The sequence below is a fragment of the Pyxicephalus adspersus genome, chromosome 2 (genome assembly GCF_032062135.1).
Source record: "Pyxicephalus adspersus chromosome 2, UCB_Pads_2.0, whole genome shotgun sequence".
NCBI lineage: Eukaryota > Metazoa > Chordata > Amphibia > Anura > Pyxicephalidae > Pyxicephalus > Pyxicephalus adspersus.
In genome coordinates, this window is record NC_092859.1 from 92,200,903 (window position 1) to 92,219,132 (window position 18,230).

Consider the following 18,230-nt stretch of genomic DNA (forward strand, 5'->3'; position numbering starts at 1 on the left):
AGGAGGCAAAATGGCTCTTTTGATAGTAAAGGTTGCTGACCCCTGGGCTAGCGGATGTAGATCTAATCTAATCTAGCAGTGTTGTGTCTGGAAATCATATTAAAAGCATTTCCCAGTAAAGGTTTTTCTGAAGGTCCTAGAAGCAAATACCGAGTATGTTTCTAATTTCCTGTAAACATAATGCAACTACAACAATAGACAAAGGCTTATCCTACAACATTTAAAATACCCAAAGGGCCACTAAAGGTAGATGCATTTAAATATTTACAAGTTCAATTAATATGTTTTACCCCTACTATTATAACATTAGTGATGTACACAGATAGTATTTATTAGAGTATATAGATCCATTAGTTCTGGAATTACCTTACTGGTATATTTTGGGGAACACACAAAAACAAGCAAAATGATAGTGCTGAAACTGATGCTGAAATTACACTTTATATGGGATTTTACAAGTATTTTAGAGGATAACTAATTCCTTTTTCATTAAAGATCAGTGATTGAGGATCGGTAAAAGGTGATTTTCCTGCGTATACAAATATTGCCCAAAAGCTTACAATCTAAGGCTCTGGGGTGAAATTATCCCTGGGCTCCTTTCCTAGCATCCTGCCACCTCTCTAGGAGGACCAAAAGCTAAAAAATCTCTGCGGTCCTGTACATCATTTAAAAAACTCAGAACCTGGGTATACTTAATATGCACATACCAACCTTCACCTTTTCAACACTTATTTTAAATGACCACTATTGTATTAAACAGATTCAAAAATTGCAGCGATAATACCATCGTAAAAAATATATATATGGCAGTTTCCATTCAAAATGCCATAATAATACTTAAACCTGCTGAAGTCTAAAAAAAGAAATTTTAACAAAGGAATCACTGAACCACATAGTTCAATGTATTCAAAGGCTATATGGCTTTGTGTATCCCACATTGCAAACTAAAATTAGAAAAGAACAACATGACCTACTTTCTGATCCATAATTGTTTTATAACTTGAAAAGCCAATCACAACATTCCAACCAAAGTTTATTTATTTATCACATAATGGGTGAAGATGGATACTGACATAATTTGAATACTCTGAATTATTTTGCAATATAATACATAAGAACTTAAGCAAGTTCTGTGTTAACAAATAATATCATCTTGTAGGGATCAACACAGAGCCAGCCAAGAATTGGGCAAAAGCTTTCCAACCATCATCAAAATATTACAGCTGCACAAGCTCATGCTTTAGACAGTGCAAACCCTGCTGTGTCTATTGAATAGCAAAATTCCAAAAAAGTAAGAAATTATATCCCCCAAAGCAAGATCTCACTGAAAAATAATATAGGTTAGCAGCCTTGTGACACCTCAAATCTTCCTAGTTAACGAATCATCCAATATTCTATGTTCAGAAAACATTTGGGGGTCCAACATCAACACTATAAGTAGCATCTCACCTGCAGCTGTCCACAGGAATGGGGGGAACGTCCAGTACTACCCATTGACGCCTGCTGTAAAATGTTCATTAAGAAGAAGTGCAGCTAATGGGGCAGACGAGCAGCTAGCGAGGTGCCAACTGCCTGGAGGGAGCTGCTGGGGCACACCTGGGCTCACCATCTCAAAAAGCCATAGGAAGTTGCAGCCAGAGTCATACATTTGTGACCAAAGCCAAGAGCTACACAGATACCTGGTTTTACATGCTTGTGCACTCTTTGATCTGGCAATTTAGTCCAGGAACAAAGATGGCTCCAGCCTTTTGGAGAGAAAAGCAATATATTCCTGATGCTGTCTACATTACCCCTACAAATGTAATCCGCATAGAATCTACATACCAATGTAACCAATATTCCGAAAGCAAATCAGTTAATTTAGTATCTTTATTTAACAATTTTATTGAGAACATTTTAATGTTGAGAAATTCAAGTATATTCAGAAGCTTACTACAATTGTCTTCATATGCACAGCTTTCAACTATGCCTCATTTAGAAGGGTTGGAACTCTTTCAATCAAATCCATCATTCCTACTCTGCTGTCCCTCCTTATGGGCTAATGTATAGACCTCTAAATTGATGTAAATTATTTAAATCAACATGATCAAACATGTTTAATGCACTTTAGCCTATCATCAGATCTCTGAATTACTGTATTTGTTATTTTGAAAAGCAAGCAATAATGAAACACACTTCCCATTTAGCCAAGCGTTTCCCTATAATAAAGTGTAAGTAAATTATCACATATCTCTTCAATAAAAAATTACCCATGGGCCCAACTATTAAAGCTGTTCTCCGTCTTGCACACAAGGATTCTAATTAGTCCTCCAAGTTGTCACCCTAAACCAGTGTTTCTTCACTTGTTAACATGGGGGAACCATTGAACTAACTTTCAGGTCTTCAGGGAACCCCAACTATAATTACTATATCCACAGCTCACAGTACATTAGTGTGGGGATTGGTAGAATGCCCCCTACATTGCTGGGCAGAGGGAAGAATATCACTCTTATCAATTGCCATAAAAATTATTGGTGTCAGTTGAACTGACCTCAGAATCCCAAACTGCTCATTGCTCAAGGAACCCCTAGCAAGCTTTGGAGGAACCCTAGGGTAGCATGGAATCCTGTTTTTAGAAACAGTGCCATAAACTATGTAATGAACAGGATAAGGTGGGTTTAAATAGTTATCAAAAACAGTTGGGCTGCACTGACACTGCTCAGTTCACATAAATGCTATGTGTTGTCAGCCTACAAGAGGTCTTGGGAGCACAGTGATTTTTTTTTTTGCCCTGGCATTCCACATGTGTCATACAATTTCATGTGTAGTAGGTGTATGTAATGTGCTTACAAAGTTTGTGCTGTTATGTAGCACACTCTTTAAATCTCAGAAAGTTGGGAGGTCTGTCTCATGCTTTTAAAATTATAATATTTTTTTACCCAAATTTTAACTGGATAAGCCTATTTCACCATGATGACTGTAGTATATACAGAGCCTGCTGTTTTTTGACCCCCTAAAATTGGTTGTAAATGGTGTTAACAATTTCCTTTGGTATGTACTGTTGGTGGTTTGCTTTGATGATTATCTTTATTATCTGTACTGAGGGTTAGCAGTAGTTACAGTGGTTTTATCATGCACACTGCCTGCCTGCCATAGTACAACACAACTCCTCCACATCATAGTCATCAACAAAACAGCTATCATTAATGGACCACTGATTCACTGTGAATTCTCTTCCCCTATAAAGTCAGCCTATATAGCTTTCACAATGGGCTGCTGTGGCTACAGTTAAGCCCTTGCTCTTCCAGACTTGGTCTGCATAAACCACACGCAGAAGTGATGCCACAAAAGCATCTTTACACAAAGCTAAGATTCTGCTAAAGCGATGCTGAGACTGGGCCAGACATTAAAAACTAAGAATTTAATTCATTAAATTGTATGGAAACTCTAACAATAAGCTTCTCTTATTTGAACACTTCTGGTCTGTTGAATATAGGCTTGAAAAAGTGTATATGTTCAAATAAGTACCAAAAAATGATCGTTTCAGAAATGTAAAGTTGCTGTATGTCTAGATCTTATTTCCTTTTTTATCTCAAGTAGAGAACTTAAACTATGTACACAGGTTAAAATATTGTTGTTTGCGACAAATGTGACCATGATTATAATAATAATCCAGCATATGTACAGTGATCCTCCACCTTTGTTCATCAATCTGTCTTGGTGGATCATAAACTACCAACTGAGGGTGACCGCTGTACTTTCCCAATAGAGAACACAGTGGGGCACCCCTTACTCGTCCTCCCCCCCTTTCCATAGAATTGAAAGGTGCCATGCATACAGTGCTATTTTATTCTACTGTCACTGGAGGAAATCAGGACAGATCATTTCCAGTAACATTAATCTAACGTATGTACATGGCTTTAGCTATGCCAGTCTTTATCTAGAAACTACAGATCATCCTTCATGTTGTACAGATGAGATTGTAGATGGGTTTGGGTAGTTTGCCAAGAGAAAACTCCCCAGGGCTGACACCAATTACTATACAAAATTGCTGGGTGTTGTCAGGCAGACCATTTTTTTTATATTTGTCTTTATCTGAATTTACTTTAAACAGAAAATATTTTGAGAATTGAACATTTACATTTTAAAAAAAAAAATTTGTATTTTTTTGTGAAACCATACTGTAACTGTTATTTCATTTTAGGCAGCACAATAGCCTGAAATTAAATGTGACAGAGGCTAAACTATGCGTCTGACCTGTCTTCAGAATGAATCACCATAACAAATAAAAAATGCCTAGAAGTGTCTAGAAATGATTTGTACAGTTGATAATATATGCAGAGGATTGGTTGAACAGTCATGGTATTTTATTGCATTGTTTATTTCTGCCTAGTCCCATCCATCCACTACAGTCATCAACTCTGTCCAGTAGAGATGGCAATGTCTGTTGTCAACGGGGTAACTAAAGATTAATGAGCTGAGTGAGATTCACTAAATGAACTATAAATTTTGAAATGTCTTTATACTTCTGTACATGCATCAAAAAGGAAAAGGAGCTGTGTTTAGAACTTTGCTAGAATATTGTAGTATTATGCCTAAAACTTTAGCAAACAGATAAATAAATATAGAAATAAATGTTCTGTTTGGCATGCCAAAATGTTTGCAAGAATTTTGCTTAATGAAGTTCACTAAACAGGTCTTGTCTTCTCCCCAGTCTGTGACTGAATGGTGAAAATAAAAGCAACACAACAATGAACTCACTTGTCCAGGTATTATGAGTCCAAAACAGTACTTCCATGGTCAAAATACAAATTATGTACGGTAACAAATTGTCGCTAAAAATGCTTCTTAAGGCTCCTTTAAATTAATAAAGCCAATTGCTCATTATTATCTGTGCAAAGTGATTTGTGATGTCTTTATTTTTTCAATGCCCTTATTTATATACTAGGCTTTACTGACAATATTAGCAGCACAGAAAAACCCAGACGACACAATGGCTTATTAGCCTATAGCACTTGAAAACCAGTTTTAAATTTACACACAACCTCTATGGAAGATTATGTTTTCCCTATGTTTAGGGACTTTTCCCTTTTGTTCCCACATCCAATAATCATATTGGTAAAGTAATTTTCCCCTAAATGGCCTTAGACTATATTAAAGACATATGACTATAGTAGGGACATTAGATTGTGAGCCCCTATGAGGGACAGTTAGTGACATGACTATAGACTCTGTAAAGTTCTATGATAAATGTCACAACTATATAAATCACTAAATCCATACACCTTCCCATTGTGTGCTATTCTTCTTCTCCATTGTCATTGTTTGTGTCTGTCTGTCATTTAAAACCCCTACTTACAGTATGCTGGCACTTTATACATAGTAATAGTAATATTGTATAAATGCATTATTAAACACTTGATTGTTGATAATGCATGAAAAACTATATGTGACACGGTGTAAATTTAGTGTTAAGGTTAAGAGGGTTATTGCCTCTGAAAAAAAACAGACCTGCAAACCTAAAAATGTCTATGTTTAGTTGGGTTAGGTATTTACTATCCATATGTATAACTTAAGTGATTGTTGTGATAGGAGTTTTTCTTGAGATAGAACATAATGGATCACATGATGAAAATGGGAAAAGCCTTTCACATTTTAGTTCAATATTACAAGACAGACCTTGTCAAAACATTGTGAGCTTGGATGAGTGTCTTGTGGTCTGCATTTCAATGTTCTTGGGAGCATATAGGACTACTGGGAATTATTCCTGGGAAAAATATGCTACTGAGAACTCACATTCAGTAATTTATATGGTACATAGGGCTCTCAGTACTGTTAGCATGCGATTTTACTGTAAACAGAATGGTAAAAAGCATTTGTTGAAAATATTCTAGTGATTTTTGTTTTTCAGAACATGACTATTATTTTTTATTTCAAAATACCAGAAATTTCATATTTGTAGAAGAGGTATTCTAAGTAATGTGAAGTGTATTCCAATAAAAATGTAAATGAAAAAATGTGGAATAGGCAGTAAATAGCGATGTTTCTCAGAGTGAGCAAGTCCCAGAAAAACATGTGCTGTATATTGTTTGAGCATTGCCTTGGGCCTACGCAATTCATAATCTGCCACTGTTTAAAACACATTTCACGGTTATGACTAATGCTTTTATCTTTCTATCCATGAATGTGTGCTTGTTCTACTGCTATATGTTTATTGAGTTATATATATTTACTCTTTTTTTTTTTTGTTATGTTGTATAGGATATGTAACTCCATGTATCTTTTTCAGTTTGTAAAATACAGCACTAAAACTGGGAACACAAATTTACAAATTGTAGTTATAGCTATATAGATTTATACTGAAATGAACTGCTTTCTATTCAATGCAACATACAGTTACTGAAGTCTTGATCCACTAAAATGAAACTGTGATGTTTATTTTAATATCAGATTTAAAGACTTGAGAAGTTTTTTAGTACAACATTTATGTGTAAATTCTAAAAAACAATGACCTCTATGGATGCCTTGGGTAGTTTCAATGCTGTGAAAACTTGGATTCCCCACTGCACTCCTTCTTCCCGACACTTTTCAGGTCCCTGTACTCTGCAGTGTGCAGGATGGGCTAAGGCTTCCACAGGGGAAAAAAGTTGATTTGAAATGCTGCAGATATTTATTATGTCTGATCTCCTTAAAGAAGCTGATTTAAACTTACGTAAACTAAAATAAATGTTACGCGATCTCACAGTGCGCATGTGTGAGATCGGGTATGACGGAAAAGCTTGAAGTCTTCTGGAATACCCCAGGAGGCTCTGCACTCCTATCCAGTCTTTACCGCCTCGGCAAAGACAGAAAGGAAGGGCGATGGCCTTTCTTTTAAGGTATTTAATTAAATAAAATCACCCACGTTTACTTTATTTATATAGAAGAGTTATCTACCCTTTTATGTAAACTAAAAATTGTGGTGATAGGTCTGCTTTAAGTGTAAATTTGCCATATTCTACATCTCTTGGCCTGCCAGTGCTGCTTCTAATTATAAGGCAATGGCATAGTGTTGTCAGCATGAAACAGGGAATGCTGTTAGAGAAAACATAACACCATTTACGGGTAGAAACTTTGCAACAGAAACATACAAACCATGGAAAATTTTCTTACGTGTATACAATAAGGTATGATGGAAAACACACAAAAAAAATAGAATAGAATGGAAATAAATATAGAACATAATAGAAGTATGTTGGGAGAGAGGGGGTAGGATGCAGGTTATTTTTGCCTGGAGATAAGCTTTAAGCTTTTGGAACAATATCATAATGCTGACAATTCTGATATAACAACTGGTGTTACAAACGCAAATAATATGATGCAGGAAAATTGAAGCGTTTCCTTTCATTATATTAATGGATATAATGGGAATTAAAATTAGAAAAATAGAATAGGAAAAAAAAAAACAAGAAATGCCTGGACCTGTCACCAACACAATAGAATGCTCAATATTCTCATAGCAACTTAGCAGAAAAGATAACAAGATAATCCTATATACCATACACGTTTTTTGACTTCCAAACATGGATATATACTGTATGTGTTAATAAAAGCTTCATATATAGCAAGATGTCTCTGTCTCATTCAGAGAGGAACATTGCCATCCTGAAGAGTACCCAATCAATTGGTAATCCACTCTTGATTACCTGCCATACTGCTTTATCAAAGTTTGTCTTAAGGTTCTTTAATATTGACTCTCTTTGCTGCCATTTACGCTATACAGGCTATCATTATCCTAATACTGAGGCTGGAGTGTGTTTACTTGTACCTAATCTATATATGCAACCCAGGATTTACTTGGAACTGATTTTGCCACTCTTTCCAAGTTTGTTGGCTATGCAATGTCTATCTCTGGGTAGTGTTTCTAAAATAACCATTTAGTATTTAGAAAATGGCTGTTTCTGAACTTTTCAATCCCTGTGCATAATTTTATGTGGGTTGCATTGCTGCCTATCAACACTGCAGAAGCCTATTTTTAGAAGGGGTGAACAGGTTTGCCAGAAAACTTGTATATTTGTATATTTTCACACAAATACAGATTTTTTTGAGTTTGCCTTATTTATAATAGTGATAAAAAATCAGCCTTATCACCACTCTATATATTTCCAGTTAGTGTGTGCCAAAATAAACCCCAAATTTATAAATAAAATAGACAATGAATAGTGTGGTATTTAAAAAAAAGAACAAAAAAAATCGGGTTTCCAAAAGTATTTTTTTAAATACACCTATTGGTTTTAACCTTTCTACCTTACTTATAGTACTTACCTATACTTTTGTACATTTGCATTGTATTCAGACATGTGTAATGCTTAAAACAGACTTTTCATGCTTCCCTTCCAGCTCCTACACAAATAATCAATGGGAAGAAATGCTGCTCAAGTAAGTTAAAGCAGAGTTCAATATGTGGGGTAATCTAATGCAATTAGAAAAAATAAAAACAGTTTTTTAAAATGCATTATTTTTCTGTGTGGCCCTTCCTTTTATTCTAGTGCTGGTGCCAAGAAAGTTGCCTTTTTTTTCAAATTCCACTTTTTTTGCGACCAGGCAGGGCTTTATTAAAGAAAGAGACAGGGATGGTCACTTCTGTAATAAAACATACTCACCTGCTTTATCAATCTCTCCAACTTTCAAAATGTTGGTTGAATTTAACGTTCTACGTACAGATTTACAGTCCCTGGCTGGAAGAGTAGGAGATCTAGATGAGCATTTACAACAGGCCAAGAGGAAATTGAGGCTCTCACTCATAGATCTGGGGACTATCACTTGAAAATCAGAAACCTTTATCGTCACCTGGAAAATATGGATAATAAGGGCTGCAAAGCTACTCAAACCTTTTTTAACTGCCACTTGAGGTGCCCTTCCTCACAAGATGTTGGCATCACTATGGTATACCGGGCCTCGAGGCAACCTGCTTCGGCTGCAAGACCACGGGGTGTTTTATGTCACCTTGTGGATGCAGTATTGAAAGATGAAATCATGAAAGTAGCCTGCAACATGCGCAATCTGGAGTTTGTCAGCTTTTTCAAGATTTATCCTGGCATACCCTACAACAACGACGCCTATTGCAGCCGCTCCTCACTACACTACGGTATAACCATATTCCTTACAGATGGGGCTTTCCATTCAGCTTGTCAGCACACAGTGGTGGGTTGACGGTGGTACTGCGCTACCCAGAAGACATCCCCTCTGTTTGCCAGGACTTGAGAATTGCCCTACCCAAGCTCCGGGGATGAGAATCTGAGGATCCTCTACCTCCTTCATCTCCGCCTTAGCAGATAGCCACATTCATGAAGCGGTCCCAACACAGCGTTCGGCATTTCCCCCCACCTCTAGTTCCCCCGGACAGTGGACAGTAAGGATAAGGCCTTGTTTTTTATATCCTTTTCAATATTTGCTGTTTTTCTACTGTTTGTTTCAGGGAATGATGCTATTTTTCTTCCTGTGTTTACATGATATTTTAATGTTTGTCTCATTTCACATTGATAAGTTAGAGGTTGTCGCTGATTCTTCCTTTTGATTGTATTGAAACCGCTATATTGCCTATGTTTGCCGCAGTATAACCTGCCTTTTTGGATAACCACTATTTGTAGAATTCGATGCATCCTTACCAGTTACCTCAGGGTTAGTTGTTATCTCCCACCTTGCTATTACTTTACTTTCTAGATTTATTTTTGATTGCACTAAAACCGTCAAATTGCCTATACTGTATTGATGTTGGATGTCTCAGGGATGTTTTAATGATTGCACTATAACCGCTATATTGCCTATACTTAACGCAGCTTAATCTCTCTTTTGGATATATCTTGATTGCGATATCTCAGGCATTTGTGCTATGTTTTCAGGGATTGATGCTGTTTTCACCTTGCTATTACCTTATCATATCATTTTCATTTTTATATTGTTTTGCTAGTTTAACATTGATACACCAGAAATCAATGTTGTTCACATGACTGCATTATGACTTTTGTATTGCCTGTGTTTAATGATGCATAGTACTCCATTTTTTGGATATATGTTAAATTTTACTTGAAATTTTACTTAGCCCTACGGCTCCTCGGGGGTCCTGCACCGAGTTCAGTTTTACTGGGTGTGGTGGGGGACCTCCCCTTGGGGCTTCCTGGTTGCCTGGCCGCCGAGCCTGGTCAATTTGATTTATGCTGTTGTATCAGTTACTTGGTAGTGGTTCCGGGGACTGCTGGGTCCTCGATCCCCCTGGGTGTATTGGTACGCCGGCCAGGTACTGTTGTTCCCCAAAGGCGACAAACACACCTAAGTCGCTAATGGGTGACTGATTCAGGTTGGTTCATTGTCTCCCCTTACCTGTACCTGTTCCTTACCCCCCCCCCCCCAGGGGCTTTTTGCACTATTTAATCCACTGATGCCTGAAAGTCTTATCAGGGGATGTGGCAACCCTGGAGAGATAAGGAACTATTCCATTTTAGTAACATTCTGCATCCAGTGGAGAGAAGATTGCTCTGTTTTTCAGACCTTCAGGCTAAATTTGAACTCCCACAAACTTCCCTTTTTTTTTTGCATACCTACAGCTTAGACATTATGCCCTCTCCCTCACTCAGATGCCCAGATTTACAGACATCACCTCCTTTGATAGAATAAGTATGGATGGTCCCTATACTACAGGTCGTACTTTTTCTATCTACCGCCTCCTTCACAGGTCCATACAAAGGACCTCTACCAAATTTGCATATACGAGTACCTGGGAATCTATCTTAGGTACTTTGGACAGTGATGAGTGGTCAGATATTTGGGAAGCGGCACATGAAAGCTCAATTTGTACTTTGTACAAAGAAAATTTATACAAAATCATATTTAGTTGATACCATACACCAGATGTATTGCAGTTTGTTTCCTTCTGTGGACCCTATTTGCTGGCGATGCGGGACCCAGAGGGAAATCCTGGAACATATTTTTTGGTACTGTCCCATTATTCAGAGTTATTGGGACCGTGTTAACAAGCTGCTCACGGATGTGGTCCAACAACAGATTTTATTAGATCCGATTAATCATTTATTGGGGCTGCCCTTCATGGGTTTCCCAAACCTGCCAGTAAACTTGCTACCCATTTTAGTAGCGGCTCATACCCTGATTTCAGCCAGATAGAAATCTAATTTGCCTCCCTCAGTGGAGGATTTATATATTTGTATTTAAGATGTTCAACTGATAGCATATCTTACAGCTTTTCTTCAAAACAAAGTGGACAACTTTGAACTGATTTGGGAACCCTGGGACACTTATTACTCTCAGTTACAGATTTGGGGAGCTGTTTTGAATACTTGAACCTGGAATATTCTCACTACAGTTGCCCCATCACCCCCTCCTTTCTCTCCTCTTTATTTCCTATTTCTGTTACTGTAACTTTTTGTTCTGTGATTAGTTTTTTTTTTGTTTGTTTTCAGCAATACTGTTTGGGATTTTGTTACTTCTTTTGGACTCTACATCATTTGAATGTAGCACTTGCTACTTCTGGACATGGACATATACTTTGTTTGGACTGTTCTTGTTTATGTACGTTATCTTCACATCTTGCTTTCTGAATATTGATTGAGTGCCTGGCACCACCTGCTCCCACCTCCTCAGCCATTACTGGGGTGGGCTTAGTGGCCCCTTAAACTCAACCAATATAACCCAAAAGTAGCCCTATATCAGAGCATCGAAGCCCTCCAGGTACCCTGGCGCATGCAAAAAACCTACTGGATTGGGTATGCAGTAATTCAGGTGTGCTTTAAACCATCTCAATGAAAGATGTCCCATGTGACTATCCCTAGAGTGAGTCTGTCCAACTCCAGTCCTCGAGGGCCAGGATCACTGAACATTATTAGTATCTCTCTAACAAACAGCAGTAAATTTAGTAAGGCGTGGTTTACTAAGAGTCAGAAAATGCCTCTTTGTGGCCCTTGAAGTCTGGAGATGGGCAGCCCCAATCTCTAGCCATCATAGCTTGATTATTGATTTTGTCACATGGTTGACATGCACATGGCAAAAATTATTAAAAAGGTACAATAACATAAAAGAAATTAAAATACTATGAAATATTATATTAAGCATCCATCACTCAAATTTATTGATAAAACCATTTTTCTAGATAAATAAAACCATTAATGGAGAAATAGCTTGGAAATTCCTGGCTTTAATACACACAATAACATCCATTTTTTATGTTTTGGGGAATTTCGAACAAAACAAGACGTCACACAATAAAAGTACTGTGCTTTTTTCCAGCATTAGGAAAATGGAAAGAGCTGGACATGTAACAAGTATTTCAGAAGTTTCAAAACATTCGTCTATTATTTTTACAACTATTACTATGAAAAATAATGATCGGTTAAATGGCACAAAAATCAACATTTTTTTTTATTTTTGGATTGATCCTGAACAAAATGGTGTTACTTTCCCCTGCTTACAACAATGTATACTGTTAGACCCGAGCACCTTTATAAAGCTGAACAATGCAGTAAATGACTGGAATAGGCCCTTGGAATAGGCTACTGTATACTTTGTGAAAATAAATATAAGTCCCTGGATTCAATGCAATTATTTTCAATATAATGTGAAATCAAATGTCAATCTAAAAAACAGGAATGGTGCTTTGGGTGTTACCGGTTGCTGTAGATCCATTACTGCAAATTATTGCCTGCTCGCTGAGAATATAGGGCTATGTTGTAAAAATAACAAGTGTTCCCCCATAGAATATTTTATTATCTCGCTAGCAGATGTTACTGCAACCAGTGGGAATTACAGTTCACGACAGGCTACACATCCACATACATGGCTTACTATCATATTACATATAAAGGCGGCAGAGAAAATGGTCACAATAATGGAGCAGATGCTGGGGGAAGACACTGTAGAAAAAGTCTCACACAGCATAATGTGACAGTGTTGGGGAAATCACAGGCTTCCAATATATAAAGCACAATCAGCACCATTGAATGTATACTGATTATTATACAATGCTGTGAAAATGATGACAATAAGATGTATATACATCTGGATCCGAGGCAGAGATTTATTACAGAAAAATGGCACAGGGGAAGAATCATCAAATATTTTTTTTAATTTAAATTGAAACAATGTGAAGGATTTTAGGACCCCTGTGGTTAGATGAGACCCTGGGCAGAGAATTAATCTTCTTATGGGAGAGCCGGCACTGATTACTTGGCTGATCCCCAGCATTCGCCATGCATACGGTGACTCCCACTACCAATGTACAGGGATGACTAGGTGGTCCCAGGAATAAATCATTGACAATCACTGACATTGTACCTGCTATTATGGCATGAGAAAATAGAGACAGCACACATATAGAATATAATAGATCAATGACATTTATTTGGCCAATATTCCCTATTTATTTAGCATCTATCATGTCACCGTAAAAATACCATAATGCAATGATGATCTCCATCTCTTCTGCTTGGAATGCAATGGAGGTCTATGGATCCTGTGCATAGTAAGTGATATGAATTAGTGAGGATAGGGGATAGTACTGTGCACGATAATTGCGATATATTAGAGAATATTGTGATATTCCTGGCTCCTATAGGGGTGCTGATAGCAGTGTGATGGTCACAAGGTGCACATTAAAATGCTGATCACAGCCAGCAGCTCACTGCCTGACAAATGCAGCTCTGCATACAAAGCTTCTCTTCTATACAGACAACACTGATTTTCCCAATTCTCCAGGACCGGTCGTACGATCAGCCATGCCCAGCACTGAATTTTGCTGATCGTCTGCCCTTGAAGATTTGAAGGGTGCACCCCCCCTTCCCCCTACACCTCCATCCCCATCATCACCGGTAAATGTTTACCGTTACTTACACATGTGAATAATTCCCTAATAAAATGCTCCTACCTTCCTGATGCTGCACTGGACTGGCACCAAAAGGGATCCGAACACCTGGGGAAGCCCCCTCCCCCTGCTCAGCTTTGCCTGCAGTCCCAGCCCAGCCAGCACTCTATGCGGCGATGGTCCCTCCCCGCACTGCTATTGGAGGAGCTGAGGCAGAGCAGCCCGGGCCGCGCTCGCTCATTGGCTTAGGGTGATGTCATTTCAAGCCTGTCGGAGGAAGGATGCTAGAAGAGGCTGGCAGCTGCAGTGTGTCCGCAGTCTCAGGACTTGATGGCTGAGCCGGTGCATGGCTGGTCACCTTCATTGTAGCTGCTACTATGGGTGGTACTAGGAGAGCCTTTAGCTATAATAATGAGCCCGGATATATTAATGACCAGACAAGAGCACCACTGCAGGAGTAATAGGATGTTGTCCTAAATTTTAATGATCCTGATTCTGAATACAGAATACCTCCTTCCCTTATCTGCATGACATTCATATTCCCCAGAGAATGGAGAAGGGGAGAGAACTGTAGTTCACAGAGAACTTGTCAGGGCTGACACCAGGACCTGAGAGAGTTGGTACAGCATAAAAACAATATATCAGTAACAATGGATGTTTATTCTAATTCTGGAAAGGAGTATAATAAACTTTGTTCAGTTCTATATGTAACAGGTATAAATATGGAAATGGCATTGGTAGAGTTTACATATACTTTAGGAGAACTGGGGACAAAGAGCATGTATAAAACAGATTTTGTTAGAAATCATTGTCACAATGAGTGAATGGACAGATAAAAAAATTCACCAATTATTGGATGGGAAGAGCAGAAGTTCATAGTTGCCCTATTTAGGCAAAATCATTTGGTAAGAACACATTGATTTTTTTTTAAACCCCATCCATCCACCTATAACATGTGATGTTAAAGATCATACAATCACTTTATTTGTTAAGTGCCCACAAATCATGGCCAGTCTGCAAAATGTAAACAGCTTTATTACTAACAAGGTTGGTTTGCTATGGACTTTCTGCACCAATGTCCAAACATCACTAAGCCACAGCCAATATAACCTAAAAGCGAGACTTTTCCAATGTTTTGGTTTTAAATGACATTATTATGAAATGTGAATACCAAGTCAGGGTTGGTTTTAGGGTAGAGCAAAAGAGGCAATGGCCAAGGTCCCCCACCTTCTTCTGGACCCCTAATTGAAAAAATTGATCTGGAATGCTGTGCATTTGGGGCCCTCACTGAATGTAAAGGATTCCATAGACTGGTTCTTGGAATTGTAAATGCAGTGATAAATGTCTATACATGGTTTACAGGTTTTCTAAAAGGCCATTTACCATTTTAGTACCAGTGAGCCAATCACATTTTTGTTACATTTTTTTATAAGTTGATGCAGAAATGCAGCATCATCTGGATATTTACAGCAGAGAAGGACATTACTGTACGCATTAAACAATGTTAGATTAGGCAAATAAGACAAATTTAGTTTTAAGGACAGAAGAGATTTTCCTAGAGAAGGTTGTTTTGTGAACTGTCAGGGAGATTATTTATCACATCCTACCCTGAAGAGAGACATGTTATTTCCAAACATACTCATGCATACTCTAACATGAAACCTCTGATAATTCTTCAGCCTTTTATTACTTTAAAACAATTGAATTTAAATCTGGTATTTACAAATTTCAAAGCACAGACCTTCAATTACCTGTCATTTTAGACACAAGGTGAGCCATACAGCCATCACTGAAGTGCCCACATGTAGACAAGAGGGCTGCATGAGATAATTAGCACTAAGATATTGCTTTTTATCAAATGACAATTGTTTATAATACACATTTCTTAAGCAAACTAAAAGTCAGTTAGAACTTATAGCTACTTGAAATAGATTTGCAATGAATATGAAAATAAAGATTCTACCTTGTCACTTTGTAATATATGATTGTTCTGCAAAGTCACCTCTTTTTTTTTTCTAGCTTTTCTTTTCATATCAATGCCATGAAAGTATTTAAAAACATATTGACAGAATTGTCTTTCAGTATGGGCCACACTTATGAAGGCACTTATGTTCTCATGATTGAGATGAGAATGAAGTTGCACACAAAAAGAAGTCATGTCCTTTTTACAGTGAATCAATCACAAGTCATGCTACACTACTACTGCACGGCTATTTCATTTTGGATACCTTTCTCTTTAAAACCAAGCAGACAAGCCTTCCATTACACTCCATTAAAACAAGTTGGACATATGCACTACTACACAAACTTCCAGCCTAAATTAAATGATTCCTGGTCCAGAGTAGACCATGCCAGCATCAGCCAACATCATACTCTACAATGCATTTGTGGAATCTTTCTTGTACACCAGATGGCTAAGTACTGGAACAGTTGAAAAGACTGAATATAAAAAACAGTGTTTTATAGTTGGGAAAAACAATCTAAACAAAATCCTAAATTGTTTAAGATTTGAAGGAGCTGCTGATTTTCAACATAAGTTTTGTATTAGTTACTAAATGTTCTTTTATTATATATTTTAAAAAATATTATATCAATTTTCTTTAATTTAGGATTACATAGTTTAGCACATAGTATTGCCAAAGTGGCTTCCAGGTCTGTGGTTAATACGCCTTAACATTCACATCAAGAAATCCTGGAAATTGTTCTAACCAGGCTCTGGATAATATACCCTTTTTTGTCAATCTGAAACAAAAGGCTTTGTTTACTCAAACCAAATGCTTCATTTTACATTCTTTGCAATATTTACTAAGTCAGTTTTGTAATATAATGAATATGCTATATATCATTATCATTATTTCAAATTAAATATTTAATTAACATTGTAAAGTTATTGTTATCCATGTAAACCAAGGCTGGTCAACTTGAAATGTATTATCATGAACTTCAAGAATTTGTAGCTTCTGTTCTATTTTTACTTCCCATCTGGCCTGGACCTTTGTTATGGGACAAGTAACTGCTTGTTACTATACATTTAGCCCTATTTGAGGATATTTATTTGATTTCCAATTCTGAATTAAAACTTGTGAATGTGTGTGTTATTTTTTATATTTTAGGTTGACAGGTTTTTCCATACATTGGACCTTTTTGCCTTTGTTCACCCTGGTCCTAACTCCTTTTGGTAGTATCACTGGTATGTCTTAAATAACACATTTCCCTATTTAATATCGTAATTTTTATGGTCAAATTTTTATACCCTGTTTTATTCTTGATATGTAAATAAAGGGTTCACTGGTTGGCGAACATTCAATATATTGCAATAAATGCCCATATGCCACATTCCAAATATAGACCTAATTGATATGTGCAAAGAAACAGGCCTTTACCGGCATATATAAAACTCTTAAAATATTTTATTGGTACATCATATTAAAATATGCATCATAATAAAATAGGGCTGCTTTTAACAGGGCAGAACCCATGGGACATGGAGGATTGGAGGATATGGAGGATTGTTTCATCTCTCCCAGGCAGACTTGAACTCTTCTTGGCTTCTGGTCTCACCATTTGGTTGCTGCTTCCTGTTTATTGGCACTCATCGCCCTGCTGTGCTTCTTTCCTGTGTGAACCAGCTTTGGCGCTTGTAAAGTGATACTAGAATTAGATTTTTTGCTGTATCATTATATTTACTACTCTCATTTTGCCGTATCCTGAAGAAGTGGTGTTACACCACGAAACACTTTGATGATACACTGGCACTTCTTGTGAGACTTACTAAAATGTTTCAATATAATGCTATAATGTTTCAACTATATATTTGATACATAGATAATGTTGATACATTGATAATGTTGATACATTTATGAAGTCCCGTTTCTCTGCACATATCAATTTATTCTTGATATGGTATATTTGTTGGGTTTTAATATTGTGTTTTTTTTTTTTTTTCTTTGTACTTATTCTTTTTTTTATCTTTTCCAGTGCTTATACGAGGGGTGCTGAGAAGTTTCAGGCTTTGCCCAGAAAAAAGAGAGCCAGAGTTATGCAATAACACATTTATTCAAGATATTCCCTCCTGAGACTGATGAACTTGGTACAGCGTAGTTGCAGCTTTAATAGACCGTTCAAATAAAAATCCTTTGATTGGGCGGCAAACCAGCTCTCAGCAGCATCTTTGACGCCAGAAATGTCCTTAAAACATTGCCCCTTCAGGTGTTTTTTCAAATTCGGGAACAGATAATAGTCCGACGGGGCCAGGTCCGGTGAGTAGGGAGGATGGTGGACCAATTGGAAACCCAGGGTGTTCTGTTTGGCAGCCACAATTTTGGACGTGCGCGCAGGTGTATTGTCGTGCATAAAAGGATCCCTTTGGTCAACTTTCCAAGGCGATTCATCTTATTTGCCTCCT

General features: G+C 37.3%; 1 protein-coding gene across 2 annotated transcripts in view; it reads right to left on the reverse strand.

The window, feature by feature from the left end:
• CNTN1 (contactin 1) overlaps positions 1-14,002 on the reverse strand; it is an 87,904-nt gene extending 73,902 nt beyond the window's left edge. Inside the window, exon 1 of one of the 2 annotated variants that reach the window (XM_072401477.1) lies at positions 13,889-14,002. The gene's annotated coding sequence lies outside the window, so the exon portion shown is untranslated. The remainder of the gene's footprint in view (positions 1-13,888) is intronic. The other variant, XM_072401480.1, reaches the window with a different exon arrangement.
• Between the last annotated feature and the right edge of the window lie 4,228 nt (positions 14,003-18,230).